Here is a 17500-nt window from a genome sequence, read left to right as displayed (position 1 = left end):
ATAAGAAGTCAAGAGACGTGTTAAACACCGTAAGATAGGCAGCCAAGACAATGTTGAGTTCTGCAAAGTAAGCGGCCAAGACAATGTTGAGCACTACAAGGTAGGCAGCCAAGACGATGTTGAGCACTACAAGGTAGGCAGCCAAGACAATGTTGAGCACTACAAAGTAGGCAGCCAAGACAATGTTGAGCGTTACAAGTTAGGCAGCCAAGACAATGTTGAGCACTACAAGGTAGGCAGCCAAGACAATGTTGAGCACTACAAGGTAGGCAGCCAAGACAATGTTGAGCACTACAAAGTAGGCAGCCAAGACAATGTTGAGCGTTACAAGTTAGGCAGCCAAGACAATGTTGAGCACTACAAGGTAGGCAGCCAAGACAATGTTGAGCACTACAAGGTAGGCAGCCAAGACATTTACACTGATAAAGAAAATTTCAAGCGCTGTCGAGGGCAGTGACTGCAAAATTCTGTACGAGACCAATTCTCGATTTATATTCGTTTTCTGCAGTGTGACACTTTCCGAATGTTATAAACCACTTGCATTTAATACTAGGGGCATTCTAATCCACTTACTCATAAAGTTTAAAACACTGATCTATGAAAGTGATAAGTCACTTACAAAAAAATTACAACACGATACAAAAAAAAAAATGAATCTGCATTTCCGCCTCAGTAAGAAACCCTCTTCAGCCGAAGAGGGTCTCTTACTGAGTACTAGCACGGAGTACTAGCACGATGGCGGCTAGTATTCCGCTAGACTGGCAAATATCAGCAATTTTGCTCTGGTTTTCCTCAGCAAATATTCATTACTCCACTGATTCAATAAAAAAGTGTACTATGTACATGTTAGAAATCCCTTTTACTGTCCAGGTGAAACCTCTGCTGGATCACAGTGAGATCTAAAATAGAAACATAAATGGAGAAACTCTGAATCCAACTTTTCAAAAATCATTAAGTGCAAAAGACGAAATGCATAAAACAAAATAGAGAGACAGAGAGAGAGAGAGAGAGAGAAGGGGAGATGCAGAAAAGGACAAGGGAAAAAGGGAGAGTATGAAAGAAAATGGAAAGTGGCTGCAAATGGATCTCACTCATCTTTCTACGGGTCGGCCTCCGTCCCGCCTTTCGAACAGTCTATCTCTGTCTACCCTAGTCAAGTCCTCTGAATTTTCTATATCGCTATCGTGTTTTCCTTGGGATTTCTGTCCACTAATGTTATCAGGTTCAGTTCCTCTAGCCTCTCATAGCTCATTTCTCTCAGCTTTAAGACTAGCCACGTTGATTAACTCTGCACTTTCTCCAGTTTCTTAACATACTTTAAGAGGTAAGTGTTCCATGCTGGTATTATATACTTCAAAATGGGCCTGATATATGTCGTATATCAGGCCGCGAAGGACTCTGTGTAGGACTTCTGATAATCTCTGTGTAGAATAGAGGGTGTATGTGTGGGTGTATGACTTATTAGTTAGTGATCCAACCAAGCTAATATTGGAATTCAGCCCCAAACCTGCCGTCTCATTTCTAGCTAACTGAATTCTTACCTCTGGGTCACACAGGGTAGTGTAGCAAGCTGGTTGCAGGTAGAGTTGTATCTCTGGTAAGTTGGAGGCTGTGGTAAGGCCCTTCACACTGGTCAGCCCCTACATCATACAAGAAATGCTCATTTAATGATACTTTTGATGGGTACTTGCTGTCGTGGAATCCCTGAGATACTTTGTATGAGTCACAGATCTGCTTTCAGCTTTGTCCACGTGGGAAACTACCGACGTGTTACGTGGTCAACCCTGAAGGGGCGTAATTTGTATTGTTACGTATTAACGAATGTCAGACTAATTTTCTAGTGTAGGGTAAGTGGCCCTGTAACTAGGTAGTTGCCATTTCAGCTTAATTAGGCAGAGTCCGTACACTCACCTCTTCACTCGCGAATAGGTTTTTTGTGACTGAAGTTCGGGTGCCCGGGGTAGGTAAGTGTTCCTGGTCACCCGGCACAGTGGGACTCTGTTGTCAATTTGTGTAGTTTGATAGGTAACTGTATATTCAAAACTAAATTACTGTAAGACTAACTCTAGCCTAGCTTAAATACTTGTGAGAACTAATGCATTTTAGCCTATAGAGGCTTCATTAATAAATTAGTCTTATAAATTAAAAGTGGACAAGGAAACGTGGCATCATCGGTGTAGACATACTGTGTGTATTCTGACTTCCCTATACTCCACCCTATTTTCCTCCCTACTTAGGGGGTCTAACGGTTCGGGAAATCAGTCAACTTCTGATTTCCCACAACCTGCAGAGGTTATCGGCTAATGTATGCATTTCGCAATATGCTCGACAATGAACTCGTACCTACGTCTTCGTCCTTCAGTAAGGTTTTAATCCTCTGTCTCTAGAGTCTATGCTCAATTTCCCGTTTTTTTTTTTTTTTTGCCCCTTCGCCAATTTTCATAACCTTACATTTAGTGGTGGTGTATTCCAGTAGGCAGTGTCTGACTGGTCTTGGAGTTTGTCTAGGTTAATTTGTTGACTTTTCTTGTACTCTTTGGTTCTATTCTCCTCATTAACTTTACATTTTCTACAAACAGGAATACATCTAACATGCTCTCTTCTGGTAAGTCATTAACTTATATCAGAAACAATACCAGTCTCAGTACTGATCATTGCGGGACCCCTTTTTTATGATTTTCTAATCACGTGTGTGTGTGTGTATGTGTGTGTTTATGTCTTCGTGTCTGTGTGTGAGTCTGTGTGTACTCACTTGTTTGTACTCACCTATTTTTAGCAGGAAGGGTTTGGTCAGCTTCCGTCGCCGCCACTTACCTGGTTGTGACCAGGTTCACTCTCACAGTTATTTTTATTTATACATATCAGTTTTACAGGCTAAGAGCTGTTATCCTAACTTAGTTAATTTCAAAGCCCATCCTCCAGGATGCGACCCTAAACAGTCAATTAACAGCAGGTACCTAGTTACTGTTAAGTGAACAGAGACAGCAAGTGTAAGGAAACATGCCCAACGTTTCTACCCATGCCAGGGATCAAATCATGGACACTCAGTACGTGAGCTGAGTGCGCTACCAACCAAGCCACGAGACTGGAGCCCAATCATACCTAGAGTTAAAGCTGTGCATCAAGTTCGCATCCACCATTCAACTAGATCTTTCCACGCTGAAGAAGTATTTCCTGACACTTATATCATTCTTTTGTGTCTTTTCCTGTCCACTGTCTTGTACTCTCATTCTAATTGCTTTCCTCATTACTTTATATTATATACATGTTATGTGGTTTAATGTATCTGTCTTAAATATTGGGACTACACTCGCTGTCTTCCGCATCTCTGGCAATTACCACGTAACCGTTGACTTAGTGGCAGATCTGAGCTAGCGGTTCACACAAGTGCTTCATCTCCCTCTCTCAAAACCCGTGGTGACACGTTGTCATCTCCCTCTCTCAGAACCCGTGGTGACACGTTGTTAGCTCCCGTTACCTGTGAAATATCCTGTTCTCTCAGGAGTTTCCTCACTGCGTCTACTGTTGTGTAGATCGGGTCCAGTAACGAAGCTTTACCAACTCTTTATTTTCGTTAATTATCTCTTTAACTTTAAACTTTTTTATTATTATTTTTTATTTTTTCATCTCCTCCTCCTTCCTCTGTTTCTTATCTTTTTCCCTTCTATTTTGCTTCATTTTTCTATTCGCTTATATTTATTTCCTCATCATTTTTTTCTCTCATTATTCATTATTTGTAATTTTCCAGTTGTCTCCTTTCTTTAATTTCTTTCTGACTCTTCATACTTAAAGAGATGAATGAGGGAGAGAGGATGGAGGATGGAGGAGGGAGGATGAAGGAGAGAGGAGGGAGGAGGGAGGAGGGAAGACAGAGGATGAAGGATGGAGGATGGAGGATGGAGGATGGAAGATGAAAGAGAGAAGATGGAGGATGGAGGAGGGAGAATGGATGATGGAGGAGACAAGATGGAGGAGGGAGGATGGATGATGGAGGAGGAAGGATAGATGATGGAGGAGGGAGGATGGAGGGTGGTAAGTTATTACTCCCTCACGATCTTTCACTATAAGGTAATGTGCGGAACTTGATTATACTCGGCCGCTTTTTGTTTCCTATACTGGACAAAAAATATAATATAACTACAAATGGTAATCAGCAGTGGAGTGCGCCTAGGATATCTTCTGTGCTGCAGAAGATATCCTCTGCATCAAAGAGGATATCCTCCGTGCAGTAAAGGGTATTCACAAGGGATGGCGCCCCAGCTTCCTCAAAAGGAGACGCCTGGATATTCTTTTTTTTTCTGTCTGGTGTGACTTTTTTGCTTTGTTTCTCGATATTGTCTTTTAACTTTGAGTGGCGGAGGGCAGATCTGGCGCCGTCGTGCGTCTCCTTCCACTCGAATTCACATACATTGTTTACAAACTCCTTGTGAACCCAGATGAAAACAGCAGCTGAGAGCTGGCTTTCTTCAGCTGCGTATTAGAGAGCTGTTCTTTATGCTTTCACTTCTTTTTTAAAGTAGTATGGCTGAAGTTTTTCAGGAGTATTTGTCACAAACAGAAAAATATTGTTTATGTTATAATTAAAAACTATGTTAAGTTTATTTAAGTAATTAAGGACTCCAGTTTATGAACAGGTGTTAACGTACTCTGAAAGGTGGTTGCTTAGCTCTTGCCTGACCTTTGTAAGTTTGTGAAGCAAACTCTTCCATGGCAGTGTACTCACTTATATGTGCTTACCTATATGTGGTTGCAGGGGTCGATTCACAGTTCCTGGCCGCGCCTCTTCACTGGTCGCTACTAGGTCCACTCTCTCTCTCGGCTCCAAGAAACTTCTTAAAGCTCGTATGGATCCTGCTTCCACTACTTCACTTTCCAGACTGTTCCACTTCTTCACGACTCTAAGGTTGAAAAAATACTTCCTAACATCCCTACGACTAGTCTGAATTTTTAACTTTCAGTTGTTACCCATTGTTCCTATATCCTATCTCTGAAACATTGTGTGTGTGATACAACTACTGAGTCACACTGACTGTGTGGCCAGTGTGTCTCACCTCTCGTCCTCCAATCCCCTCTTTGTAAGGGAAAGAGGATCTACAATATCCCCACCTCCCCACCCCCTTCACCCACCAACGAAGCAAACCACCGATAAACACATTTATCTATCACCCACCAGCACAGGCTCGGTAGACAGAGTCAGGGATGACAGAAGTTGTTGCAGCTAGCCAAGCACAAGGGCAACTAAAAAGCGTATCAAACGAAACAAGGAGAGGCACAAGTCCCGGCAGAGAACAGCCCACAGCCTCTACAAATAGCTGAACATTTCACTGGAAACCTAATCAGCTGCGATAGCTTGGTGCCTGTCAGATCTTTAGATCTTTAGCAAGGAGGACACAGTCCCACATCCCCAAAGCAACTCGTTAACATGCTGCTGGGAAATTCACTAACCTTCCTGGGCAAGTACATGGAGAAATACAGTCACAAAGTGGCTGGAACAATACACAAATAATCCACATTTAAGACACTGAAATTTATACATGCACAAACACACACATACACACACACACACACACACACACATACACACACACACACACACACACACAACACTCCTGTATGAAACACACAACACTCCTGTGTGACACACCTACAACACTCCTGTGTGACACACTTACAAAACTCCTGTGTGACACACCTACACCACACCTGTGTGACACACAACACTCCTGTGTGACACACTTACAACACTCCTGTGTGACACACAACACTCCTGCGTGACACACTTAAACATTCCAGAATGACACACTTACAACACTCCTGTGTGACACACCTACAACACTCCTGTGTGACACACTTACAACACTCCTGTGTGACACACCTACAACACTCCTGTGTGACACACTTACAACACTCCTGTGTGACACACCTACAACACTCCTGTGTGACACACTTACAACACTCCTATGTGACACACCTACAACACTCCTGTGTGACACACTTACAACACTCCTGTGTGACACACCTACAAGACACCTGTGTGACACACTTACAACACTCCTGTGTGACACACTTACAACACTCCTGTGTGACACACTTACAACACTCCTGTGTGACACACAACACTCCTGTGTGACACACCTACAACACTCCTGTGTGACACACTTACAAAACTCCTGTGTGACACACCTACAACACTCCTGTGTGACACACAACACTCCTGTGTGACACACCTACAACACTCCTGTGTGACACACTAACAACACTCCTGTGTGACACACCTACACCACACCTGTGTGACACACTTAAAACACTCCTGAGTGACACACTTACAACACTCCTGTGTGACACACATACACCACACCTGTGTGACACACTTAAAACACTCCTGAGTGACACACTTACAACACTCCTGTGTGACACACAACACTCCTGTGTGACACACTTACAACACTCCAGTGTGACACACTTACAACACTCCTGTGTGACACACTTACAACACTCCTGTGTGACACACCTACAACACTCTTGTGTGACACACAACACTCCTGTGTGACACACCTACAACACACCTGTGTGACACACAACACTCCTGTGTGAGACACTTACAACACTCCAGTATGACACACCTACAACACTCCTGTGTGACAGACAACACTCCTGTGTGACACACCTACAACACTCTTGTGTGACACACAAGACTCCTGTGTGACACACCTACAACACACCTGTGTGACACATAACACTCCTGTGTGAGACACCTACAACACACCTGTGTGACACACTTACAACACTCCTGTGTGACGCACTTACAACACTCCTGTGTGACACACTTAAAAACACTCCTGTGTGACACACTTACAACACACCTGTGTGACACACTTACAACACTCCTGTGTGACACACTTACAACACTCCTGTGTGACACAAAACACTCCTGTGACACTTACAACACTCCAGTGTGACACACAACACTCCTGTGTGACACACCTACAACACTCCTGTGTGACACACAACACTCCTGGGTGACACACCTACATCAAACTTGTGTGACACACTTACAACACTCCTGTGTGACACACTTACAACACTCCTGTGTGACATACTTTCAACACTCCTGTGTGACACACCCACAACACTCCTGTGTGACACACAACACTTCTGTGTGACACACCTACAACACACCTGCGTGACACACTTACAACACTCCTGTTTGACAAACTTACAACACTTCTGCGTCACACACTTACGACACTCCTGTGTGACACACAACACTCCTGTGCGACACACTTACAACACACCTGTGTGACACACTTACAGCACTCCTGTGTGACACACTTACAACACTCCTGTGTGACACTTACAACACTCCTGTGACACAACACTCCAGTGTGACACTTACAACGCTCGTGTGTGACACACCTACAACACTCCTGTGTGACACACAACACTCCTGTGTGACACACCTACAACACACCTGTGTGACACACAACACTCCTGTGTGACACACTTACAACACTCCTGTGTGACACACTTACAACACTCCTGTGTGACACACCTACAACACTCTTGTGTGACACACAACACTCCTGTGTGACACACCTACAACACACCTGTGTGACACACAACACTCCTGTGTGAGACACTTACAACACTCCAGTATGACACACCTACAACACTTCTGTGTGACAGACAACACTCCTGTGTGACACACCTACAACACTCTTGTGTGACACACAAGACTCCTGTGTGACACACCTACAACACACCTGTGTGACACATAACACTCCTGTGTGAGACACCTACAACACACCTGTGTGACACACTTACAACACTCCTGTGTGACACACTTACAACACTCCTGTGTGACACACTTAAAAACACTCCTGTGTGACACACTTACAACACACCTGTGTGACACACTTACAACACTCCTGTGTGACACACTTACAACACTCCTGTGTGACACACAACACTCCTGTGACACTTACAACACTCCAGTGTGACACACAACACTCCTGTGTGACACACCTACAACACTCCTGTGTGACACACAACACTCCTGGGTGACACACCTACATCAAACTTGTCTGATACACTTACAACACTCCTGTGTGACACACTTACAACACTCCTGTGTGACACACTTTCAACACTCCTGTGTGACACACCCACAACACTCCTGTGTGACACACAACACTTCTGTGTGACACACCTACAACACACCTGTGTGACACACTTACAACACTCCTGTGTGACAAACTTACAACACTTCTGCGTCACACACTTACGACACTCCTGTGTGACACACAACACTCCTGTGCGACACACTTACAACACACCTGTGTGACACACTTACAGCACTCCTGTGTGACACACTTACAACACTCCTGTGTGACACTTACAACACTCCTGTGACACAACACTCCAGTGTGACACTTACAACGCTCGTGTGTGACACACCTACAACACTCCTGTGTGACACACAACACTCCTGTGTGACACACCTACAACACACCTGTGTGACACACTTACAACACTCCTGTGTGACACATTTACAACACTCCTGTGTGACACTTACAACACTCCTGTGTGACACACAACACTCCTGTGTGACACACTTACAAAACTCCTGTTTGACACTTGCAAAACTCCTGTGACACACCTACAGCACACCTGTGTAACACATTTACAACACTCCTGTGTGACACACTTACAACACTCCTGTGTGACACACTTACAACACTCCAGTGTGACACACAACACTCCTGTGTGACACACCTACAACACTCCTGTGTGACACACAACACTCATGTGTGACACACCTACAACAGACCTGTGTGACACAACACTCCTGTGTGACACACAACACTCCTGTGTGACACACTTACAACACTCCTGTGTGACACACAACACTCCAGTGTGACACACTTACAACACTCCTGTGTGATACACCTATAACACTCCTGTGTGACACACAACACTCCTGTGTGACACACCTACTACACACCTGTGTGACACACAACACTCCTGTGTGACACACAACACTCCAGTGTGACAAACTTACAACACTCCAGTGTGACACACCTACAACACTGCTGTGTGACACACAACACTCCTGTGTGACACACCTACAACACACCTGTGTGACACACAACACTCCTGTGTGACACACTTACAACACTCCTGTGTGACACACTTACAACACTCCAGTGTGACACACTTACAACACTCCAGTGTGACACACCTACAACACTGCTGTGTGACACACAACACTCCTGTGTGACACACTTACAACACTCCTGTGTGACACACTTAAAACACTCCTGTGTGACACACTTACAACACACCTGTGTGACACACTTACAACACACCTGTGTGACACACAACACTCCTGTGTGACTCACTAACAACACTCCTGTGACACACAACACTCCAGTGTGACACTCTTACAACACTCCTGTGTGACACACCTTCAACACTCCTGTGTGACACACAACACTCCTGGGTGACACACCAACAACACACCTGTGTGACACACTTACAACACTCCTGTGTGACACACTTACAACCCTCCTGTGTGACACACTTTCAACACTCCTGTGTGACATACCCACAGCACTCCTGTGTGACACACAACACTTCTGTGTGACACACCTACAACACACCTGTGTGACACACTTACAACACACCTGTGTGACACACTTACAACACTCCTGTGTGACACACTTACAACACTCCTGTGTGACACACTTTCAACACTCCTGTGTGACATACCCACAGCTCTCCTGTGTGACACACAACACTTCTGTGTGACACACCTACAACACACCTGTGTGACACACAACACTCCTGTGTGACACACTTACAACACTCCTGTGTGACTCACTAACAACACTCCTGTGACACACAACACTCCAGTGTGACACTCTTACAACACTCCTGTGTGACACACCTACAACACTCCTGTGTGACACACAACACTCCTGGGTGACACACCTACAACACACCTGTGTGACACACTTACAACACTCTTGTGTGACACACTTACAACCCTCCTGTGTGACACACTTTCAACACTCCTGTGTGACACACCCACAGCACTCCTGTGTGACACACAACACTTCTGTGTGACACACCTACAACACACCTGTGTGACACACTTACAACACTCCTGTGTGACAAACTTACAACACTCCATGTGTGACACACTTACAACACTCCTGTGTGACACACTTACAACACTCCTGTGTGACACACTTACAACACACCTGTGTGACACACTTACAACACTCCTGTGTGACACACAACACTCCTGTGTGACACACTTACAACACTCCTGTGTGACACACTTACAACACTCCTGTGTGACACACCTACAACACTCCTGTGTGACACACTTACAACACTCCTGTGTGACACACCTATAACACACCTGTGTGACACAACACTCCTGTGTGACACACAACACTCCTGTGTGACACTTACAACACTCCTGTGTGACACACAACACTCTGTGTGACATACAACACTCCTGTGTGACACACCTACAACACACCTGTGTGACACACTTACAACACACCTGTGTGACACACAACACTCTGTGTGACACACTTACAAAACTCCTGTGTGACACACCTACAACACACCTGTGACACACAACACTCCTGTGTGACACACAACATTCCTGTGTGACACTTACAACACTCCTGTGTGACACACTTACAACACTCCTGTGTGACACACCTACAATACACCTGTGACACACAACACTCCTGTGTGACACACAACATTCCTGTGTGACACTTACAACACTCCTGTGTGACACACTTACAACACTCCTGTGTGACACACCTACAACACACCTGTGTGTCACACCTACAACACACCTGTGTGACACACTTACAACACTAATGTGTGACACACCTACAACACACCTGTGTGACACACAACATTCCTGTGTGACACACTTACAACACTCCTGTGTGACACACCCACAACACACCTGTATGACACTCCTACAACACTCCTGTGTGACACACCTGCAACATTCCTGTGTGACACACCTTCAACACTCCTGTGTGACACACCTACAACACTCCTCTGTGACACACTTACAATACTCCTGTGTGACACACCTTCAACACTCCTGTGTGACACATCTTCAACACTCCTTTGTGACACACCTACAACACACCTGTGTGACACACCTACAACACTCCTGCGTGACACACCTTCAACACACCTGTGTGATACATCTTAAACACCTGTTTGACACACCTTCAACATACATGTGTGGCACACTTTCAACACACCTGTGTGACACACCTACAATACTCCTGCGTGACACACCTTCAACTCACCTGTGTGATACATCTTAAACACGTGTTTGACACACCTTCAACATATCTGTGTGACACACTTTCAACACACCTGTGTGACATATCTTAAACAGCTGTGTAACACACCTTAAACACATGTGTGACACACTTTCAACACACCTGTATGACACATCTTAAACAGTTTTGTGACACACCTACAACACTTCTGTGTGACACACCTTCAACACACCTGTGTGACACACCTTAAACAAATGTGGGACACTTTCAACACACCTGTTTGACACATCTTAAACAGCTGTGTGACACACCTTCAACACACTTTAAATCTGTTTTCCAAGGGAGGAAACTCGACACTTTTTATCAAGTAGGAGACAAAGTTTATTCTACCAGCATGTTTAACCTTGAGTTTACTACAACTCTGTGAGTTTACCGTTTAAGAGACAGTATAGAAAGAGAGAGAGAGAGAGCTCTGCTGCACTGCTCTCTCTCTCTCCTGCTGTACTCTGTACTTGAAAATCAGGGTATGAGAATCAAGATGTACTCAGAGTGCTGAAGTACACAGTGTACAAAGAGTGTGCACAGACTACACATAGTGTACAACCCAGCACTATATTATCATGTTTTAGTTGAGAGCTTCCTCAATGTGTATAGTTCCTAATTATTGATATATATCACCTTGTACACCCACCCACGCCCTATATAACACTCCCACGCCCTGTATAACACTCCCACGTCCTGTACGTCACTCCTCCTACGTGCTGTACAATACTCCCATGCCTTGAACGTCACCCCTCCCCACGCCCTGTATATCACTCCAACCCTCGGTACGTCACTCACAAACTGTACGTCATCCCCCACACTCTGTACGTCACCAAGATCCCCTGTGTATCCTATGCTCTGTACGTCACTCCCACGCCTTGTGCAACACCCCCAATCCCTATACGCCTCCTCTTACCTGTACGTCAACCCACGTCTTGTATGTTACACCCACGCCCTGTACATCACGTCTACCCCCTTTACGTTACTAACAAAAGCCCCCATGCCATGCACGTCACTCCCACGACCAGTACGCCACCACTTCATCTGAACGTCACCCTTCTCACTTTTTACAAAATCCTCACACACTGTATACAGTGCACACCCCATGTACACCCCCTGCACACACCCCTGTACACCAAGTGCACTTCCTCTTTTAAATTTAAACACAAACAACAGGTAAGTTTTATACAAAAAATATAAACACGGCAAGGAATCCAACACTCACACTCTCACTCACACTCACACACACACACACGGGGGGCGGGGCCAGGAGCTCGGACTCGACCCCCGCAACCTCAACTAGGTGAGTACAACTAGGTGAGTACACACACACACATACACACTCGAATTCAACCCTGCCAAATGCAAAGTCATGAAGATTGGGGAGGGGCAAAGAAGACCGCAGACAGAGTATAGGCTAGGTGGACAAAGACTACAGACCTCACTCAGGGAGAAAGACCTTGGGGTGACCATAACACCGAGCACATCACCGGAGGCACACATCAACCAAATAACTGCTGCAGCATACGGGCGCCTGGCAAACCTGAGAATAGCGTTCCGATACCTTAATAAGGAATCGTTCAAGACACTGTACACTGTGTATGTTAGGCCCATACTGGAGTATGCAGCACCAGTCTGGAACCCACACCTGGTCAAGCACGTCAAGAAGTTAGAGAAAGTACAAAGGTTTGCAACAAGGCTAGTCCCAGAGCTCAGGGGAATGTCGTACGAGGAAAGGTTGAGGGAAATCGGACTGACGACACTGGAGGACAGAAGGGTCAGGGGAGACATGATAACGACATACAAGATACTGCGGGGAATAGACAAGGTGGACAGAGACAGGATGTTCCAGAGAGGGGACACAGAAACAAGGGGTCACAACTGGAAGCTGAAGACTCAGGCAAGTCACAGGGACGTTAGGAAGTATTTCTTCAGTCATAGAGTCGTCAGGAAGTGGAATAGCCTAGCAAGTGAAGTAGTGGAGGCAGGAACCATACATAGTTTTAAGAAGAGGTATGACAAAGCTCAGGAAGCAGAGAGGGAGAGGACCTAGTAGCGATCAGTGAAGAGGCGGGGCCAGGAGCTGAGTCTCGACCCCTGCAACCACAATTAGGTGAGTACAATTAGGTGAGTACACACACACACACACACACACACACACACATCTCTTGAAACTGGGCAACTACATGAGGTTTGGAAGACGGCAAATGTTGTCCTTATTTTTATGAAAGGAGACAGAAACGAGGGACTAAACTATAGACCAGTGTCACTGACGTGTATAGTAGGCAGAGTCATGGAGAAGATTATCAGGAGGAGAGTGGTGGAGCACCTGGAACGGAACAAAATTATAAATGACAACCATCACGGATTCATGGAAGGCAAATCCTGTGTCACAAACCTTTTGGAGTTTTATGACAAAGTAACAGAAGTAAGACACGAGAGAGAGAGGGGTGGGTTGATTGCATTTTCCTGGACTGCAGGAAGGCCTTCGACACAGTTCCTCACAAGCGATTAGTGTAGAAGCTGGGGGATCAGGTATGTATAACAGGAAGGATGCTACAATGAATCAGAGAATACCTGACAGGGAGGCAACAACAAGTCATGGTACGTGGGCTCCTGTGACGAGAGGGGTCCCATAGAGGTCAGGCCTAGGCCCAGTGCCATTTTTGGTATATGTGAATGACATGATGGAAGGGATAGACTCAGAAGTATCCTTGTTTGCAGATGACGTGAAGTTAATGAGGAGAATAAAATCGGTCGAGGATCAGGAAGGACTACAAAGAGACCTGGACAGGTTATAAGCCTGATCCAGCATCTGGCTCCCTGAATTTTGCCCTGCCAAATGCAAAGTCATGAAGACCGCAGACAGTGTATAGGCTAGGTGAACAAATACTGCAAACCTCACTCAAGGAAAAAGATTTTGGGCACGTCTCCTGAGGCGCATATCAATCAGATACCTGCTGCAGCATACGGGCGTCTGGCAAACCTGAGAAGAGCGTTCCGATACCTCAGTAAGGAATCGTTCAAGACTCTGTATACCATATACGTCAGGCCCATCCTGGAGTATGCAGCACCAGTTTGGAATCCACGCCTAGTCAAGCACGTCAAGAAACTAGAGAAAGTGCAAAGGTTTGCAACAAGACTAGTCCCAGAGCTAAGAGGTATGTCCTACGAGGAGAGGTTAGGTTAAGGGAAATCAACCTGACGACACTGGAGGACAGGAGAGATAGGGGGGACATGATAACGACATACAAAATACTGAGAGGAATTGACAAGGTGGACAAAGACAGGATGTTCCAGAGATTGGACACAGTAACAAGGGGACACAGTTGGAAGCTGAAGACACAGATAAATCACAGGGATGTTAGGAAGTATTTCTTCAGTCACAGAGTAGTCAGTAAGTGGAATAGTTTGGGAAGCGATGTAGTGGAGGCAGGATCCATACATAGCTTTAAGTAGAGGTATGATAAAGCTCACGGCTCAGGGAGAGTGACCTAGTAGCGATCAGTGAAGAGGCGGGGCCAGGAGCTCGGACTCGACCCCCGCAACCTCAACTAGGTGAGTACAACTAGGTGAGTACACACACACACACATACACAAGTGAAGTAGTGGAGGCAGGAACCATACATAGTTTTAAGAAGAGGTATGACAAAGCTCAGGAAGCAGAGAGAGAGAGGATCCAGTAGCGATCAGTGAAGAGGCGGGGCCAGGAGCTGAGTCTCGACCCCTGCAACCACAATTAGGTGAGTACAATTAGGTGAGTACACACACCGCAGCAACACACCTAAAGCCAATAATAACCCAACAAAAAGCTGCAGTAAGAATAATCACTAAATCCCATCCCTGGCAACACACCCCCACTCTTCATAGATCTAAACTTACTCCCTGTTCAGTACATCCACACTTACTACTGTGCAATCTACATCTACAGGACTTTAAACTCCAATATCAACCTTGACCTAAAACGCTTTCTTGATAGTAGTGACAGAACCCACAGGCATAACACCAGACACAAACATCTCTACGACATTCCCCGTGTCCGACTAAAGACTAAACCTTTACAAAAATTCAATGTATGTCAAAGGCCCTAAAATCTGGAACACCCTACCTGAGAACTCTAGAACTGCAGACACATTCATCACCTTCAAAACTACCATTAGAAAACATCTTATCTCCCTGATAAACCCCGTCAACTAACTACACGAATACCACCTGGTGGTTCACACTTACACTCACTCACCCATTTGACCATAAACAGAAGTATTAATCTCAATCTTAAAATAATGAATCCTGTGATACTCCAATACTGAAACTATGTACTGTGCCAAAACAAAAGCATTCACATTGCTAAACTCACAAACTAGTATTTAGTCACTTAGCCATAATACCAACTTACCTCATAATTTGTAATATTTTACAATTAAGAATAAAACTAAGTCTGCCCGAAATGCCTAGCCATGCTAAGCGTTATAATGGTACACTCTGTAATCACTATTTTACTACATGTAAACCACACAATAACCAAATTTCTGTAAACTCAGCATTGTAATCCTTATAGAGAATAAACTTTGAATTTGAATTTGAATTTGAATATATATATATATATATATATATGTGTGTGTGTGTGTGTGTGTGTGTGTGTGTGTGTGTGTGTGTGTGTGTGTTTGTGTGTAGTTGCAAAGCAACTACAGGGAGAGAAAGACGTTGCTCAAGGCCTTTTGTGTTGCTAAAGCAACACTACTTCAGGAGCAATTCAGTGAGGAAACTGAAATGCAGGAAAGCCCCAGGCAGGTGTGGATTGTCTGCATCATCTGTATATCTCAGTTCAACGAACCGGCCGCATCCCACCGAGGCAGGGTAACCCAAAAAGAAAAACAAAAGGTTTTCTTTTTAAATTTAGTAATGTATACAGTCCCTTGTTCCCGACATGTTAGTTGCCTCTTACAACACGCACGACTTACTGAGGAAGAATTCTTTTCCACTTTCCCATGGAAATAAGAGGAAAAACAAGAACAAGAATTATTAAGAAAATAATTAAAACTTCTAGAAATGGCAATGAGTTATTTGCTTCGAACTCAACAGTAAAGTTTATAGAATGGGCTAAGCTATTTATTTTGACAAGGAAATGGTGTATATCTACATTCTTAGGCATAAGACACAAGCAATTTTGTTTTTGAAACAAGACTGCTTAACACAATCCTCCCTAACAGAGCTAAGTGGTTTAGATATGTTGACGATATTTTGTGTCTTATGCCTAAGAATGTAGATATAAACCATTTCCTTGTTAATTTAAGTAGCTTAGCCCATTCTATAAACTTTACTGTTGAGTTCTAAGCAAATAACTCATTGCCTTTTCTAGACATTTTAATTATTAGGGATAACAATGACTTTAAATTTAAAATTTACAGAAAATCTACAAATAACTGTTCCTATGTACATTATTATTCTTCACATCAAGATAGAGTTAAATTATCGGTTTTCTCATCAATGTTTTTGAGCTCTTTGCTTATTTGCAGTCCAGAGTTCATAGATGAAGAAATATTCAAAATTTATGAAATAGCTAATGATCTGAAATACCCAAAAAAACGTAAATGATAAATCTTTTAAAATTGATAGAAATACTTTTTACAATCCAAAAAGGGACAACCAACCTTATTCAACTAAAAATATGTTGGTTCTCCCTTACCTTGAAAACTTGGTTTAAATGTCTTCTCTTCTTAAGACTTTTAATATCAAAATTGTACTTAAAAATCTTGATACAGTAAACAAGAATTCCCACCAAAATGCTGACGGATGTGTCTATAAGATTCCTTGTAAAAATTGCGATGAAGTTTATTACGGTCAAACTGGTAAAAGTCTCGAACTAAGATTAAAACAACATAAATATAGCATTAGAACTGGACAAGATTCTAATGCTCTGTTTATTCATGTGAGAGATTTTAACCATCCAATTGATTTTCAAAAAGTTGAGAATGTTGTTTCAATTATTATTATTATAATCAAAAAGAAGCGCTAAGCCACAAGGGGTGTTGTTTCAAGAAAATCTATGGTCGACAGGAATATAACTGAATCATGTTTCATAAAATGCACTTTTGAATATAATATGAATATTTCCTTTGGTTTGT

Source organism: Cherax quadricarinatus, chromosome 1, assembly GCF_038502225.1.
Source record: "Cherax quadricarinatus isolate ZL_2023a chromosome 1, ASM3850222v1, whole genome shotgun sequence".
NCBI lineage: Eukaryota > Metazoa > Arthropoda > Malacostraca > Decapoda > Parastacidae > Cherax > Cherax quadricarinatus.
The sequence above is the reverse complement of the archived record's forward strand: the minus strand, read 5'-3'. Positions refer to the sequence as shown.